Source organism: Balaenoptera physalus (assembly GCF_965194825.1).
Source record: "Balaenoptera physalus genome assembly, chromosome: 11".
Taxonomy (NCBI): domain Eukaryota; kingdom Metazoa; phylum Chordata; class Mammalia; order Artiodactyla; family Balaenopteridae; genus Balaenoptera; species Balaenoptera physalus.
The window spans coordinates 25,821,661-25,840,683 of record NC_138896.1 but is presented as its reverse complement, the minus strand read 5'-3'; the positions used below and the strand labels follow the sequence as shown (position 1 = coordinate 25,840,683).

Genomic DNA, 19,023 nt, shown 5'->3' with positions numbered 1-19,023 from the left:
CCCAACAGTACCTTTTTCTGTTTCTCTCTCGTTGTGACTCAAGGGAGAAATTATCTTTCCTTTCCCAATGACCTTGTTTCTCTCTGTCAAGAACCGATGGCCGTGTTACCTGGTTAGAGCCCAGCCTGCAGCTACCACACAGGTAACTCACCTAACTCGTTTGTGTCCCGACCAAACCTACGCCAAAGTGAAAGTTCAGAGCTGACCATGGGGCAAGTTTAATGATTAACACAAGCTATTTAGGCTTTTTCCCCAGGGTCTTTTTTTAATGACCAAAGAAAGCGTGTCCTACATTTTTCTCCACTTACTGCATGTGCCCTAGACAAGAATTTTAAGTGAAAGTCCATCCAGTGACACAAACAGACATTCAATGATTGAAAGAATTTGCCAGTAAGTCAGTGACCGAACACAGGCCCAGGAGAAAGGGCCACCAGAGGGCTGGTCCCCATTCATGAGCAGTCTATGACTTTTCATCAAGAGAAATTGATGGCTTGTAAGTGCCTGCCACGGGCTGGCATTCTCACTATCGGGGGTGAGTCTAAAGAAGCAGAGAGAGGATGATCAACCCAAAGTCTTGCTAAGAAAGGGCCAACTAGCCCTCCCCGTTTTTTACTTTCCTCCCTCCCTCCTGACCTTGCTTTTTTTGGCCAAGAGGAAGTCCTTGACTTGTCCCCATCACCTTCTATGAGGACCCAGACCATGGGTCTCAGTCACTGGCTTGACTCTCTTGATGAGGAATCAGACAGGCAGCTGACCTAGGAGGTCAGCACCACCTCCTTACCTGGTCCACATCTGACTTCCTTGTCTCCGTCCCACCATACACTCCCACTCACATCACCAGCTTCCTGGTCGAGTCAGTCCATGCCCAGTGTTTCCTGACCAGAAGAAATTCTCATCTTCTTTCCTTTGAGACAGAAGCCTTTCCAGCATAATTTGATAGCCCTGAGTCTCTGCCTCAAAGGACCTGGGAAGCATCCCCAGCAAGACCAGATTTAATCCATGGAGATAGAGCACAACTCCCATAAGAGTGCTGGAACTATCCTCTAGAAAGTATGGGAGTTTATACCAAATCTGATGTTCATCTCAGCTTGGCAACGAGCGACAAGCAGAATGATTTTCCTAGCACTGCTGCCAGTAGTGTAGAGAGAGGATGCCTGGCCAGGTTAGGCAGCTAGGGGGTCAGTCGTTGGGCCACCCTCCTGCCTACTGAACCTCAGGTTCCACTCTAGATCTTCCAATGTGGGTCCACAGGCATCATCTGAGCCACACTTGTGTGCTTCGCACGTGGGAAATAAGGAAGAGGTGACAGACCAGGTCTGGGGAGATAAAGGAGATTTCAAATTTATTGGTAATTTTTATTTTTGTAAAGAAAATTATATTCATGAACCACTTAGATGATCCAAAATTATTTTTTTTAAAGAATATAACACAGTTTCTGCCCTCAAAGTGCTTGCTGTCTGACAGGGGAGACATCATGATCAGACTCATTTACTATATTGTAGTCAAGTCTCGTGATTAAGACTTAACTCGTGTTTTATTTCTTGCTACTTTAACAAGAGATTCCAGAGATTAACCCCATCTATCCTTGAGTAAAGAGCCTATAATGGATATTTATAATTCTTTTTGGCAGCCTAGCTATCAAGACTAAAACACCCTAATTTTCTTATGGGTAGATGTGTCTCTTTATTCTTGACTAAAAGAAACCTAATGATATGTAGGACTTTGGTTTCTGTGCTCTAGGAACTTCCTGGTGGGCAATCAAGCTCTACGGTTAAAGAAATGAAGTCGAATGAGCCATTTCATGCTCCAAGGCCTGAAAGGAGAAGCTGCAGAACCCCACAGGCAGTGGCTTTGCCACATGGAAGTTGGGGGAGCCTTAAATACTCCTCTCTGTGAGCTCCATCCACCTCAAGACCCTCAAATATACACACATATCTAAGTTTGTCATGCAAACACAACCTCCAGACAAGTCCCCTCCACCAACTCTTCCATCGAATCATACTCCAAAGTCCCTGTTGAATAGAAATTCTAAAGAAAATCTTGAGCTTGGGTCTCTGAAGGCAACCAGAGCATGGTTCCCCTACCACCCCAAGGCAGGTAGCCATGCTCACCCCCAGACATTGACACTCTTCCATAGGAAGCTATTTTTACAAGACCTTGTGAAATTCTCAAGACAAAAAAAATGCCTATAAAGCCAACTCAAGGAGGTCAAGGGAGCAGGTCATCTTCTGACCCCTTTCCCTTGGATTTCAACACCACTCTGAATTGCTGGGGACTCGAAGCTTTGGGAACTGGGGAGGGGTGGTATGAAAATGCATCTCACCGATCTGCAATTAGAGGAAGCATAATGACCAAAGGCCTAGCTGCTGTCCTTTCAGATTCATCTCCACATTTGCACTAAGGCCACATTTCTTCAGACTCTAACTGATATATAGGCCCTGAGAGATAACTAAGTTCCCACATGGGCAAATACAGAGTTACAAGTCATCAAAATGTGGGTGCCACTGTAAATGTGACCTCATGAGTGTGGTGATGCCTAGCAACTTTTGGGTTATACGTGTCATTCCCAGACTAGATGCTGCCTTTCTTAAAGAAAAAAATGAGATGTTCCCTCTGTACCCTCAAAACATTTTGCACAGTGCCTTACATAGAGTAGGTACACAATTACATGGAAAGGAATGCCTGGGAATCCATTTGAGGAAAAGCATTCTGGAATGGATGAGGGCCACCAAAGTCAAAAGCAGGTTTTAAATGGAAACCAAAAATGCTCAATGCATTTTTTTCTTTTTTTGCTTTCTCTTTATCAAAATTGTTTTATCATACCCTCTTCAACTTACAGGCATTTTTTTTTTTTTTTTGGTCTGTGGAATTCTTTGTTTCATTACTGTTCTCACAAAATACAAAGCTCAAACGTAACTGTCTACGTCCACCACAAAACAGACTCAAGTAAGTGGTTAGCACACAAACAATGATCTTTTTCATTTTTTTATCAGAATCTGTATTTTATTTTATTTTATTTATTTATTTTTTAATTTATTGATTTATTGTTTTGTTTTGTTTTTTGTTTTTGACTGCGTTGGGTCTTCCTTGCTGCACACGGGCTTTCTCTAGTTGCGGTGAGCGGGGGGCTACGCCTCGCTGCTGTGTGCCGGCTTCTCATTGCGGTGGCCTCTCCCGTCGCGGAGCACGGGCTCTAGACGCGCAGGCTCCAGTAGTCGTGGCGCACGGGCTCAGTTGCTCCGCGGCATGTGGGATCCTCCCAGACCAGGGCTCGAACCCGTGTCCCCTGCATTGGCAGGCGGATTCCCAACCGCTGCGCCACCAGGGAAGCCCCTCTTTTTCATTTTTTAAAATATAAATAACAACGTTCAATGTTTGACAGTTTTCTCTTGTGTGTGTGTTTCTCTTTAAGGCTTTATGTTGCAGACCCTTAAGTACGCATACCTGTCATCAGGATACACCGCCCACAAGCAGGGAAGGCCACTGTGGATACAATCCTGAGGGTGACACGCACTTATCCATGTTGTACAGGCATATTTCTGATAGAAAGTGAACCTGGAACAGGACAGTAACATGGTCCTTCCATCTAAGTAAGAACTTCACTGGGTAGCTGGGACTCTGGAGTAAGCTGTGTTCTCACTCTCCTGATACACCATCTGTGTGACTAGCCCTGGAGCTATGGCCCAACCACAGCCCTCACATTTTCTGTGTGGTCAGAATCCCCCATGGTGAGGGGAGACAGGTGAATTCCCCTTTCACCTGTCTAGGATTGACCCAATTCCTCCTCCTTCCTTTTCCTCAAGTCTTCCTAGCCTCCCTTTTTCATAAAGAAACAAAGCTAAAGGAATTATATTCTCTCTGGTTCAATATCATACCCCTGATTAACTTTGGATCCAAATGATAATGAGTATACGGACTCAGATTTGGAGAAGAAATGAATCTGTTCCACTAGAGGGTCAAAGCTATGGGTAAAATATTTGCTTCATAGTTCCTTTAGACAAATTTTCTTTCCCTCTAGAGTAAAATTACTTAAAAGGAATCTATCATTATTGCCTCTGACCGGAGTCAGTTTTGCTTATTAACTTATTTTGATAACAATGACCCCCACTTATCTGGAATCCAAACTGTGGTGCCCTGCATCACCCTGATGAGAGTCCTGAAAACCATCAAGGGTGCCCTGGGCGACACAGGTGAAAATAACTTAATGAAGTCCATGAACTTGGGAGTAACATTGAACTGCGGGTAGGTTCCTCATTTGGATGAGCAGAGCTTACTGGCTACTCCAGCATCATATAGTCTGGGAGCCTATGGGGCCACATGCTCAATCATCCTGGGGCATCATTGGCTCACAACGCTCATCATAGCTAGGTTCATACCAATGACATAGGGTAATCGGAAAGCAGTGAAATCGAGTTCATATCTAACTTGTAGGATGACCAACTGTCTCAGTTTGCCTATGACTAGGAGCTTTCCGAGGTCATGGGTCTTTCAGTGTAAAACAGGGAAAGTCCCGGGAAAAACAGGATGGCTCATCACCCTACACTTTAGACAGCTCCTAGTCCAGACGTAGTCAACATTTTCTAAAATGCTTTGGCACTCGAAGAGGATAGATTTCATTCAGTTCCTTATAAAATTCACTTATATGTCGAGTAACTCAATTCCTGCCATGTCAGATAAAATAGGTGTTGCAATATCCAATTTTTTCCAGACCACAAAAACGTCTTTTTCTTTGAATTTGGAACATTTGTGAGAAATGTGGGCAAAACAGCATATGTCAGTTTCTGAATTACATACAGTACAGCGTCTTCTCCTGGGTTCAGCAGAATTTAAAATAAATCATATCAGCAGGGAGCAACAACACAAAAGCAATTAATTTTTTTCTAGTTTGATACCATGCTGCTCTGAGTCAGGAGCCCAACTGAGATGCCCAAGTGTATCTCACTCCTTGTTTTAAAATTATGAGTGATATAGAAGTCATACATTTCTGCAGCCCAGTAGAATGCTTGCTTTAGCAGCAGAGTGTTATGCTACTGTCAAATTCTATATCTTAGAGAAAAATTGTTTTTAAAATGGAAGAAATGTTTTCCCCTTCTCTGGCAAATGTTGCGCAGCTGATAAAATAGCAGAGAGTCCAATACCTGATAGGAGGGACAACATGGGTGGTGAAAATGAGGGGAACTCCAAAAGTCTAGAAGTAAGATTGCCTTCAGAGTTAAACAATGAAAACAACCAGTAATGGATCAAGTTGCTCAGTAAGACTTAAAGCTATTACTCTATCTAAGGAAAACCATTCAGATGCTTATTTGTGAAGATAGATAGTGTGGCAGTGTTTTTACAAATGGTAACAAGTTCTTTGTCAATTATCTCGTTGGAAGGAGGTATATGTCTCCCTCCTCTTAAACCCGGGAGGATTTGTGACTCACTTAAAACCAATAGAAATCATCGGAGATGATGCTGCCTGACTCCCAAGGCTAAGTCAGAAAAAACAATGCAATTTTGCCATGTGGGTTGGAACATTAACTCTTGGAACTCTGAGCCAATCCCTGAGAATTCCGACTACCTGTGGTCACCATGCCAGAAGGAAGGCTCCGGTAAGGCTTACAATCATAGGGGCTATTGTACCCATTTTTCATGATACTTGGAAGTATCAAGCAGCTCTTCTAAAGTCACAGCTAACTAATGTGGAGTCAGGCCTAGAAACCAAATGCCTGGATCACAGACCCAAACGTGCTTTCTCGGCTGTAACTAGTATACTCATTCTGCTGTATGGACTGAATAGGCACCGTTGCCATAAGGGATACTCAGGGCTGGCAGAGAGAAGTGAGAGGTACTTAGAAAGAAGCCTCTCCCTCTGCCCCCACGAGTTCAAATATTACCGTTTTCTATGTGTGCCTAGAATTGAAAAATTGGGGAAAGCTCCCCTTCTGTGAGATGGAAATTCTTATACTCCCACTCCAGGGGGAAGTCGTGAGGAGGAGATGAGATAACCTAGCATCTTAGAGTCAAATAATGTAGTCATCCTTTGTGTTACCACCAGAAGACTCCAGGAGGCTCTGCTGCTGGGGAAAGTCTGAACTGATATGGGCTCCTGGGCTCTTATCCAAATGCTCGTTTCTTTCTTCTTCCTTCTTGTCAAAAGGAAGCAAGAGAGAGTCTGCCAAGTGTGAAGGAGCTTTGATTATTCTCTCTGGGGCCTTCATGTATTTTTTACATGAATTCGGAAGTGGGAGAATTGAGGAGAGGTGGGGGAAGAAGTATGAAAGCAGGATCTCTACCTAACACTGTCCTGCACTTTCAACAATCTTGTAAGTGAGCTGTGCCCTTCATCTCAGAACTTTGATGGTGCTGGGCATGCCTTATTTATAGACAACAACTGCTGCAGAACTTCAAAGGGGGCACACAGCCAAGCCAGAGATGTGGAGGGAACACTCAGAGGAAAGGATGGGACACAACAGCTTCTGGGAACCAGCTCTGAACCCTGCCAGAAATGCCTGATTGTACCCCCGTGCAGTAAATGGCCAAAGCCATTTATGTCAATCCCAGAAGTGCAGCTTTCAGCCAAGGCAGGTGATCCAAGTGGGCTTTATTTGACTTTCTGGCAAGATCTGACAAACTCTCATATTTATCAGATTAATCCACGGCGTTTAGAGACCATGATTTCCAGAAAATGAACACCTAATTCTCACCTAAAATTCTTAAAACAAAACAAAAAAAGAAGAAGAAGGAGAAGGAGGAGAAGCCAGTATGTATGGTGGACTGAATAATGGCCCTTCCAAAGTTCTTCACATCCGAATCCCCAGAACCTGTGAATATGTGACCTTACATGGTAAAAGGGACTTTGCAGGTGTGATTAAGTGACAGGTCCTGAGATGGGGAGATTATCCATGTGGCCCCAACATAATCACAAAGGTCCTTATAGGACGAAAGCAGGAGGATCAGAGTCAGTAGTAGGAGATGTGATGATAGAAGCCAGAGTTTGTTGTGATAGGAGAAAGGGGCCATGAGCCAAGGAATGTAAGGGGCCTTTAGAAGCTGGAAAAAAAGGCAAGGAAACAGATTTTTCCCACAGAACCTCCAGAAGGAACCAGCCCTGTCAACATTTTGACCTTAGCCTTTTGAGACTGATTTTGACTTCTGACCCTCAGACTGTAAGATAACAAATCCACATTGTTTAAGCCACTAGGTTTGCGGTACCATGTTACAGCAGCCATAGGAAACTAACACAGCCAGAAAGGGTTGTCATTTGGTGCCATTAAAGTGTATATGTCCCTCTTGGAAGACACTGGTGCAATTACCCATGAAACATAGTGGGTTACTTAGCCCCTGAATTACCCCTTTAATGTTTCACCCTCTCTCTCCTCCTGGCTCCTTCAAAAGGACCAAAAATACTCAAGGAGCAGGTTCTTAATAGTTGAAGTTCAGATAAAATGGGCACGCAAGATAAAGGCTGGAAAAAAATATTTTTTTAGTTTTGGAGCAGGGGAAGTCTGAATTTTTATGTGCCTGTATATAAAAAAGACTGAAAGGATATACATGTTAGAATGGTAATGGTTAACACTTGAGGTAAGATTATGGGTTATTTTTATTTTCTTCATTTTGCTTACCTTTATTTTCTCCTTCTAAAACAAACACATATTATTGTGTCATAAATTTTTTCAAGTGGTATCAGGTATGATAAAAGTAGTATCTTTTTTGTGACTTTAAAAGATTTTTTTTTTTTTTGGTAAAAACTACCAAGTTCAGTTCCCAAGTTTAGGACAATTGTGCAGAAAATTTAAGATCTGACTGGACCCACTAGGGGGCAATACTGAACCCTTGAAGATGAACACAGAAGCAGACTGCTGTGAGCAAATAAATATTAATTCGGACTGTGAGAAATAAATTTCTGTTATTTAAGCCGAAAAAAAAAAAAAAACTAATTCGGAAAAGACAGCCATCCAGGACGTAAAATTTCAGGCACCTTAACACCGAATCTGGCCCAGAATATCTTCCCATCAATCAACTTCACAGTGTGACATTAGAGCAACTTCTTTCATTTGAAGGAGCCTTAAAAAGTATATTCTGTACAACTCAATAATTTAGAAAGACAAGTCATGAGAAAACAAGTTCTGTGGTCAAATAGGGTGGAAAAGGCTATGAGCTATACCCTTCTTTAAAGACTCACAAAGGATATTTATTGGCTTATTAAAGCCTCTGAGATGTCCTGCCGAAATGAATCTTATTTAGGTTCATTGAAGTATTTCCCAAATACTTACTTCATCCCAGATCCGTCATTTTCATTGGAACTAGGGTTTCTGAACATTCTTTGGAAAATTCTGCTGTGATTATGTGATTTGTAATAAGAAATATATATTTGTAATAAGAAATGTATATCTGGCACAGAGCTCCTAAGACCCTTGGAATTTCCTAAGTGATAAGAGGAGTAAAGGTGACTTTTGATATTCATCACAAACCTCTTTCAACTACCCTGTGTTTATGTTAATAAGATGACTTCTGAAAAGTAAGGATGGGGGATGGTTGCCAGGGGACTATCCCTGCGATTAGGGGGTTGGAACTTTCAGCCCCAGCCTTGGAACCTTTAGGGAGAGGAGAGGGGCTAGAGATTGAGTTCAATCACCAATGGCCAAAGATCTAATCAATCGTGCCCATGTAATGTGATGAAGTCTCTATAAAACCCCAAAGAACTGGGTTCAGAGAGCTTCCAGGTTGGTGGACACATGGAGATGTGGGGAGAGTGATGTGCCCAGAGAGGGCGTGGAAGCCCCGTGCCTCTTCCCACTTACTATCTTGCTTTATGTATCTCTTCCATCTGGCTGTTCCTGAGTTATATCCTTTTTTAATAAACCAGTCATCTATTAAGTAAAATGCTTTCCTGAATTCTGTGAGCTGCTCTAGCTCACAGAAATTAATCAGTCCTGAGGGGAAGTTCATGGCAACCTCCAATTTATAGGCAGTTGGTTCAGAAACACAGGTAACCTGTCCTTGACATTGGCATCTGACGTGGGGACAGTCTTCTGGGACTGAGCCCTAAACCTGAGGGATCTGACACTACCTCTAGGTAGATAAGCATCAGAATTGAGTAAAATAGTAGGGCACTCAGCATGAATTGCTTAATGTGTGGAAAACCCATACATCTGATGTCAAAAGTGTACAAATATCATATGATATCACTTATATGTGGAATCTAAAAAAAATGACACAAATGCACTTATTTACAAAACAGAAATAGACTCACAGACATAGAAGACAAACCTATGGTTACCAAAGGGGAAAGGTGGGGAGGGATAAATTAGGAGTTTGGGATTAAGGAATACAACTACTATGTATAAAATAGATAAACAACAAGGACTTACTGTATAGCACAAGGAACTATATTCAATATTTTGTAATAACCTATAATGGAAAAGAATAGAGATATATATGTCTGTATAACTGAATCATTTTGCTGAAACTTAGACAACATTGTAAGTTAACTATACTTCAACAAAAATAAATAAATAAATTATTTATTTATTTATTTATTTATGGCTGTGTTATTTATTTATTTATGGCTGTGTTATTTATTTATGGCTGTATTTATTCATTGCTGCGTGCGGGCTTTCTCTAGCTGCGGTGAGCAGGGGCTACTCTTCCTTGCGGTGCGCGAGCTTCTCATTGCAGTGGCTTCTCTTGTTGCAGAGCATGGGCTCTAGGCATGCAGGCTCAGTAGTTGTAGCGCAGGGGTTTAGTTGCTCCACGGCATGTGAGATCTTCCTTGACCAGGGCTCAAATCCACGTTCCCTACATTGGCAGGCAAATTCTTTACCACTGAGCCACCAGGGAAGTCCCAATAATTTTTTTTTAATTTTAAAAAAGTGAAGGAGTGTTGTAGTGAAGTGTTGAGAGTAGAGGTGACACCCAGGAGAGTGTTTTTTGGTCACACCTGATTTAGACAGTTGGATGCAAAAAGCCCCCAATATGTTACCCGAGAGAAACAACATATTCCACAAATGCCAGATGGGATTTCAGAAATTGATTTTTCTGTAGTTTGGTAGAGTTCAACCATTTCCAGAAGAACTAGCTACCTGGTCCATCCTGTTTACCCGTTTGACTGCTAATGTCTCCTCTATTCGCCAAAGAATTTATGAGGTGGGCTAGGAGCAGAGAGATTTAATCTTAAAAGTTCTGGCATGTAGGACCAGTGGAAGAAGCTTAGAGACATTCTGGGAAGCAGGAAATGACATCATTGTTTCCTGCAAATAGGACTCTTCTCATGGAATTCTGAGCCGGGGAGACCCCCCAAGCTTAAGGGCACGTCAACACATTTATGCAGATGAAATATGGATAAAATGAGTTCCAAGTACTGACTTCAGTAACTCAAAGGCACATAAAATAACACTCAAGGGGATAGGGGGAAATGGAGAGGAGCATCTCACCTGGTTATTTGGCCCTAATTATGATGGGCTGCACGGAGGGAAGGGTGAGCGTGGGGAGAGGGGAGGGAGGGAGGGAGACCTGTGGGCATGGGATATTCACACCATTCCCCAGGGTCTGTGGTTTGTATTTCATTATTTAACTCTAGGTGGCTGCCTCCTTGAACCCCTGTCCATACCCTTGGTCACCAAATCGGGGTACCCTCCCTCCACAGGAATGGGATCTAGAAGTCACCTGATTTGAGGGGGTGAGTGTAACAAAGGGTGGGACCAAGGTCGGGAGCCACTCAGAGCCTCCTGGGCAGTGATTTAAGGTCATTGAACTAAATTAGGAACTAGACCAGATTTGCTTTCTGACCTCCCACCTCCAGGCAGCTACCTTCTCCCTCTTCCTCCATCTCTCTTGCCCACACTTGCTCTAGAAAAGTCTACTGGCCAGGGCTGTTCTCCCAGAGTCTTTCAAAAGATATGCAGATATGGACCATTAGCTGAGAACACCTGCTAGTGAAGAACAGATGAGAGAATAACTGTGAATACACTTTGTAAACTGTAAAGTGCCTTCAAATGTGAAGGATGGGTGTTATTTGAACATTTTAGTAAGATGTATTCATACATAACGTGTGTGATTTTTTAAAAATCCCAGGTGGTTGGTGCTGGGAATGAAGGTACTAATGATATGTTTCAGAGTCAAATGTGTTCAATGAACTTTAATAAATTATTGAAGATAAATCGATCTCATAGTACTATATTTCAAATTGGATGGGAAACTGAATTAAAATGAAAAAAAATTCAAAGGAAAGGAAAAGATTAAATAACACAAAAAAGTATTGATAAATCCTTAAAGTGTGAGTTATTCGTTTGATCATTCACTTCCATGAAAAGTTGAAGGGAACGCTGGAGGTATCTGGCCACCCTCCACTCCCACCCCGCCAGAAGGCACCCCTTTCACCCCAGTGCCTCGTGACTCATCACCTCTCTTTGGAGCTTTCTTATCCCCTATACATACTTGACAGCCATCCACACGGCTTCTCAAGGGCAACACGAGATTCCTGAAATGTGATCCCAGCTTGCTATCCTGGGACAGTTGTTCACAGTGGAAAAAATCTCCCTGTGGTATTCAGCCCGTTTGGCAGCCTCTGCTGAGGAAGGATGAAACTTTGCAAGGGATTTGGTGGCATGCGGCCCTCTTGCCCCACCTGCTCCCTCTCCTCCCGCAGGGAGGCAGCTGCCTGTCCTCAGAGCACGCCATCTCCTGCCCAAGAATAAAAAGATCTGACTGTTCTCCCAGGTGCCTTGCAGTCACAGGCTGCCTGGAGAAGCCACATAGGAGACCCCAGCCCAAGCAAGATATTCATTCACGGCAAACAGCTGCCACAAAGAAACCGGAGAGTGAATCACGCTAAGTTGCTGAACCCAATCAAATTTGAATTTAAAACAAAATGTAACAGGATAAACAATGGAACCGGTTTCTTTCTTTTTAAGTGGAGAGGAGGAAAAAGAACTTGTATTTTTCACTTATACTCTTCTACACTGAACTTTTTACCATAAAAATGTAATGTTTAAAAATATTTTAGTGTTCATTGCAGCACTATTTACAATAGCCAGGACATGGAAGCAACCTAAGTGTCCATCGACAGATGAATGGATAAAGAAGATGTGGCACATGTATACAATGGAATATTACTCAGCCATAAAAAGAAACAAAATTGAGTTATTTGTAGTGAGGTGGATGGACCTAGAGTCTGTCATACAGAGCAAAGTAAGTCAGACAGAGAAAAACAAATACCGTGTGCTAACACATATATATGGAATCTAAAAAAAAAAAAAAAAATGGTTCTGATGAACCTAGGGGCAAGACAGGAATAAAGATGCAGACGTACAGAATGGACTTGAGGACACAGGGAGGGGGAAGGGTAAGCTGGGACGAAATGAGAGAGTAGCATTGACATATATACACTACCAAATGTAAAATAGGTAGCTAGTGGGAAGCAGCTGCATCACACGAGGAGATCATCTGGGTGCTTTGTGACCACCCAGAGGGGTGGGATAGGGAGGGTGGGAGGGAGACGCAAGAGGGAGGAGATATGGGGATGTATGTATACATATAGCTGATTCACTTTGTTATACAACAGAAACTAACACAACTTTGTAAAGCAATTATACTCCAGTAAAGATGTTTAAAAAAAAAGAAGTGTTTTAGGACTTCCCTGGTGGCCCAGTGGTTAGGATTGCCAGGCTTTCACTGCGGTGGCCCAGGTTTAATCCCTGGTCAGGGAAGATCCTGCAAGCTGCTGGGTACGGCCCAAAATTTTTTTTAATATTTTTTTTATTTTTAAATATTTTAAATAAGAAAGGGGGGGGGGAACAAGCCTAAAATGCATGGTTTCCTACAAGTACCATTTCAGATACAAAGATGTCAAAATGCTCTCAAAACTACACCAAGATCTTCGTTCAATTTAAAGCCCTTCTGTTTGTCCTGAGCTCCTCTTTTCTTGAGCTGTCTGTCCCCCTGCCCGCGTATAACACTGAATGATGGTGGTCTGAACACAGGTCCAAAAGCTTCAGGAAAATACTGTCCCCATGCACAGCTGGGTTAGGTGACTGTCACCAACCCCTTGCCAGCTTGGTTGTTGAGGAAGGCTCAGACCTGATGCTGAAGGGAAACTTGAAAACAGAATTAAGTCCAAAGAGAGAGGTCCAGTCTTGTCTAGTGTAAACCTGGTGCGAGGGTCGCAGGCCGGACCAACAGAAAGTTCTGGCTCCAGTTGGAGATTGTGAGTACTCTGACACTGTAGAGGAGTGACCAAGCAAACCAGCCTTCCCAGAGAGAAACAGCTGTGGGAGAAAAATGTCACCTGCCATTTCAGTAAACAAAGGATGTTGCGGCCTTGAAGCCCTCCGCCACTGCAGCTGCTCCCCAGCGGTGCACCCTGAGGGGATTCAGGTTGGAGAAAAGCAGGATACTAGCCCTAGACAGCTAAGGTGCATAAAGGAGTGGTTTCAATGAGCGCGGACTCTTGTATCTTCCCAGACACAGAAAAGCGCTAAATTCATTAACTTGAGATGTCTGGTTTTCTTTAATTAACAATAATCTTTTGGTGTTCTGACTACCTGGTTTTTGTTGCAAAAGCCCCTATACGGGCTCCTCCCTTCCCACTTTGGAGCATTCCCTCAGAGCTATCTGAGAGGCTGCCTCCCGAGCTGGAGCCCTCAGGAAGTTTGCTGAATAAAATACAATTCTCAGCTTTTAGGCTGTGCATTTTTTTCAGTTGATACAGCCATGCTAGAACCATTAAAATGTCTGATAAATTTTGACCTCACAGATGCAACCCAATGCCGGTTTTTGTTTATCGTCATTTCCATGGCTTCGTGTACTATCTATGTGCTGATGACTCGAATCTTCTGAGCTCCTGACCTGAATATCCAACTGCCAACACAGTATTTCCACTCTGTTATCTCTCAGACGCTCGAAGCTCAGCAAGTCCAGAGACTTTAAGCCCTTGATCTTTTGCCTGAAATCTCTTCCTCCTCCAGTGTTTTCTGTCTCCAGGAATAGAACAACCAACCATTCACACAGGGAAATCTGAGATTCATTCTTGATGCAGCTTCCCATTTCTTTTTTTGTCCATGGTTGTTCAGCAATTAGTTGTGATTTTGATGTTTTCATGAGAGGAAGTGAGCTCAAGTCCTTCTACTCCGCCATCTTATCTCCAACCATAGCTTCCCGTTTCTAATCGATCCCCAAGTCTTACAGATTCAGACTCTATTTTTTTAAACTGTTTTTTAAAAAAATAAATGTATTTATTTATTTATTTTTGGCTGCTTTGGGTCTTCGTTGCTGTGCGCGGGCTTTCTCTAGTTGCGGCGAGCGGGGGCTATTCTTCGTTGTGGTGCATGGGCTTCTCATTGCAATGGCTTCTCTTGTTGTGGAGCACGGGCTCTAGGCATGCAGGCTTCAGTAGTTGTGGCTTGTGGGCTCTAGAGTGCAGGCTCAGTAGTTGTGGAGCACAGGCTTCTTTGCTCCACAGCATGTGGGATCTTCCCAGACCAGGGCTTGAACCCACGTCCCCTGCATTGGCAGGTGGATTCTTAACCACTGCGCCACTAGGGAAGTTCCAGATTCAGACTCTTAACAGTCTCAAACACACCCGCTTTTTCCATCCCCAATCCCCCAGCCCTAGTCCAGGCTACCACTCTCTCTCCTCCAAACTCCTGCAAATCCTCCTGATTTGTCATTCCATATACACACTTACTCTCCCAATCTATTTGTCCCAAGTGTCCAAAGCAATCTTTTTTCAATGGAAAACTGACACTTTTCCCTTTCACATCGTTCAATGGCTCCCAGTAAGTCCAGAATTTATGACGAGGAATACAAGGTTCTCCCTAATTTGTCATTCACTCAATAAATGTTTACTGACGTGAGAACTACTCTGTGCCGGGCACTGCTCAAGCACTGAAATATGACAGTGAACAAAACAAACAAAAACCCTTACCCTCAGAGAACTACAGTCTAGTGGGAGAGAGGGAAAATAAACAAGAAAAGCAAGTAAGCTATAGAACAGGTTAGATGGTGTTAAGTGCCGAGGAGGAAAATAAAGGAAGGAAGAGAGGAAATGTCAGGGTGGGACTAAAAGTTGTGATCGGGAGTGAGGGAAGACATCATATAAAGACAAGAAACAATGAAGGAACAAGCCCATGGATGTGTCAGGTGAGAGAGTTCCGGGCAGGGGAACAGCAAGGGCAAAGACCTTCAGAAAGGCATCTGCTTGGCACATCCGACATTTAGTGAGCAGGCCAGTCTGACCAGAGTGGAGTAAGAAAGAAGGTGAGCTTACAGAGTTGGTGCTTGAGAGGCAAGGAAGTTTTGCAGATTTTGGAGGACCTTGTAGGTCATCAAAGTACAAGACCTTAACCCCCTCTAAGATGGGAAGAAGTAAAGGGTTGTGAGGAGAGAGGGGACTGGTGAGCACCCGCTATGTGACAAGCATCTTTGAAGGCACTGGGCATTGAGATCCAATCAGACAAAGTCTCTGATCCCATAAAGATTCCATTCTGTTGGAGAAGACAGGCAACATACAAGTAAAGAATAAATGAACAAGACAATTTCAGATAGTGAGAAACATCAATAATAAAAAGTAAGAGAAGACGAAGTGGTGGGAGGGAGAAGGGAGCATCTCTAGATGTTCAGGGAAGACGATTCTCAGGCAATGATGTATCAGCTGAGACCAAAAGGCCCAGAAGGAGACGGCCACGTGAATGTGTGGAGCAGAAGATTCCACACAAAGGGACAAGGGCAGAGGACCTAAAGTGGGCATGAGCTGGAGTGTCAAAGGAATGGGAAGGAGGTCAGCATGGCCAGAGCTTAGGGTATGGATGGAAGGACTGACACAAGAGAAGCTGACGGGGTTCATATCATTCACAGAGGAGGTCACGGTAAGTCTTTTAGACTTTATTTGAAATAAAATGGAACTCTCTTAGAGGGGTTTAAGCCATAAAATAGAATAATCTGATTTGTGTTTTTAAGAATCTTAGCACTAACTAGGTACAAATTGACTGAAGGAAGTCAAGACTGGTCATGGCCCAGATGAGAAATGTTGGCTTGGAATAAGGTAGTGAGGGACTGGAGGAGACAGATATGAAACCTATTTGGAAAAACTTGCTGAAAGATGGATAAGGAGAGTGAAGGTAAAGCGCAATCAAAGAGGACGCCAACCTGGATTTGGGGTCTGAGCCCCAACTGTCATCTTCTGAGATGGAGAAGAATGAAGGGAAGAACGTAAAGTAGAGGTGAGAGGTAAAAGTCACAATTTGGCCAGGTGCTTGGACTTCCAAATGGAGAAGTCAAGTGGGAAGTTGGGTGTATGAGGGTAAAGGTTGGGGAGAAGTAAATCTGGAGTCATCTGCATAAGGATACTATGTGAAGCCATGGGACTGTGTAGGATCACCTTGGGAGAGATTATAATTAGAGAAGTGGTATGCTTCTATTGGTTCCTCCACTGCTAAAGCCTCCATCTGATCCTGGTTACTTATATACTTGATAATCTTCTAGTTGGGTGATGGTGATGTCCTTCGACTCCCAGCAGCTTCCATGAATGGCCATCAGCCCACACATGATGAAAAATGCAATACCAGAAATAATCACTAAATGTTTGCAGATTCTACTTGAACATCCTATTATTCGAAACCAGGTCCTCTGACTGTATTTACAGGCCAAGCAGAAGAGAAAGCGCCAAAGAAAGTTAACTGGGAAGGTGCAGCAAGTGAGTTGAATGCTGCTGAGATGCCAAAAGGGGACTAGAAAAATCATAGATGAACTTGATGATGTGAAAGCGATTGGTGACCTTGGAAGAGTATTGATACTTTCACTGCAGAGAAGAACAGAAGTCCAACTGTGAAGGAGAGGAGAGAATAAAAGGTGAAAACGTGGAGTCAGAGACAATAGATGACATTTTTTTAAATAAATTTATTTTATTTATTTATTTATTATTTTTGGCTGTGTTGGGTCTTCGTTGCTGTGGGCGGGCTTTCTCTAGTTACAGCGAGCGGGGGCTACTTTTCTTTGCGGTGCGCGGGCTTCGCATTGCAGTGGCTTCTCTTGTTGCGGAGCATGGGCTCTAGGCACGTGGGTTTCAGTAGTTGTGACCCACGGGCTTAGTTGCTCCGCGGCATGTGGGATCTTCCCAGACCAGGGCTCGAACCCGTGTCCCCTGCATTGGCAGGCTGAGTCTTCACTGTGCCACCAGGGAAGCCCAATAGATGACTTTTTCAAGAAGTTTTGCTATGACAGAAAGAACTCCAAGTACAGGCCATCAAGAGGTTAGATCAGCAGTAGCACCAAAGTAATATGCACCTGGTAATTGCTGACTGGCACACAGAACGAACCTGCTTCTGGATTTGGGGAATGCTCTCGATACACAGCAAGTATAGATGACTCCTCAATGTCAGGGGTGCCTCTAATTCATTTCAATATCCACAGCACGTAGTATAATAATGGGCACATAGGAGGTGCTCAATAAAGGTTTGCTGGATGGAAGAAGGAAGGAAGGAAGGAGGGAGGAAGAGAAGGAAGGGCAGGGAGTTATATAAGATGTAAAATCACTGCCCTTATAGTAGTTCTAATGTCCAGTGTGAGTAGTTTTTCTATATTTCCTTTCTTTTTTTTAAAATTTTACTGCAGTATAGTTGATTTAAAATTTTGTGTTAATTTCTGCTGTACAGCAAAGTGATTCAGTTATACATATATATATTCTTTTTCATGTTCTTTTCCATTATGGTTTATCACAGGATATTGAATATAGTTCCCTGTGCTATACAGTAGGACCTTGTTGTTTATCCATCCTATATATTAGAGTTTGCATCTGCTAATCGCAAACTATAGCTCTTTTCTTTAAAACTCTTCAGTAGGGGAATTCCCTGGCAGTCCAGTGGTTAGGACTCTGCACTTTCACTGCTGAGGGTGAGGGTTCAATCCCTGGTAGGGGAACTAAGATCCCGCGAACCGCAGCGCAGCCCCTCTAAAAAAAAAAAAAAAAAAGATTAAAAAAAAAACTCTTCAGTAACAGGAAGTAAACTAACATGCTTGTTAAAATTCAAATTTAATCATAAGCCACTCCTTCTCACACACACATAAAAACACACAACTTCTGTGTGGTGTATGGCCCTCTCTTGGAGACAGGCATGGGACCTCACTTGATTACCAAAGTCTTTATTTGTAATCTGCAAGGGAAGAACATAAGTGGAGACAAACTCACAGAATTGCTTTCTCTCTTCTGTAAAAAGACATATATGATGCCGTAAAGACCAACATGAGAAGAAGCCCTAGAAGACCTAGAGAAGGGATGCCTTTCTCTCAGCCTCACAAGGGGGAAGTCCTTCAATGCTCTCTTGGGAATGGGAATCAGCCTAATAGTAGAACCACACACAAGGGTGGTTGAGCTTGCCTGCCCTAGCCTGACTAAGGGAATCCAAAGGAAAATACGGCTGATGTATTTCTGCCTCCAAAAAAGAACCTGGAATCCCACAGCTCTGAGCTGGATGGAGAAACCAGAGGGAAATCGATCCTGACTGTAGCTGCTCCCATCGTCCCCTCCCCTTAGACAGCCACTGGGGCTGCTTTTACAAACAATTTATGGCTCATGCAGCTGCTTTGACAGCGGGTTTGGCGCTTCTTTGGTTTCAGCCACCAGCTCGGCCCCGTGCAGCCCTCCTGTATCCGTGGGTGCTCAGGAGGTGTGCTCGCAGCCACCCCACCTGTCACCCCACCTCCCCACCCCCCGTTACAAGGGCAGCAGACATTCTGCACGTGGGGAGGGGTGAGATGAGTGGGTTTCTCCCTCTCCACTCTTGCCACCCAAACAGCACGGAGTATCACCTCTGGCTTTCTGCAGGTATGGTCAGGAATAAGCTAGGAAGAAGTCGTATATTAATAGTTGCAACGTTAAAACCGAGCTAAAAACATATCCTGACGTACTCCCAGATTTTCTTAGAAGATTTCTTTATATATCGTTCTTAATTCTTTTCCTGGGGTCCAGTTAGAGCTCTCCTAGGGTTAATATAGCCTTGATCACGTCAGGCTAATTTAGCATCAAAGTGCTCCCAGCCTTCTGTTTTT

The 19,023-nt window shown here is 43.3% G+C and overlaps 1 protein-coding gene across 1 annotated transcript in view; it reads right to left on the bottom strand.

Moving 5' to 3' along the window:
* Positions 1-3,129, bottom strand: part of PKHD1 (PKHD1 ciliary IPT domain containing fibrocystin/polyductin) — a 439,380-nt gene extending 436,251 nt beyond the window's left edge. Inside the window, exon 1 of the mRNA XM_082411613.1 lies at positions 12-3,129. The gene's annotated coding sequence lies outside the window, so the exon portion shown is untranslated. The remainder of the gene's footprint in view (positions 1-11) is intronic.
* Between the last annotated feature and the right edge of the window lie 15,894 nt (positions 3,130-19,023).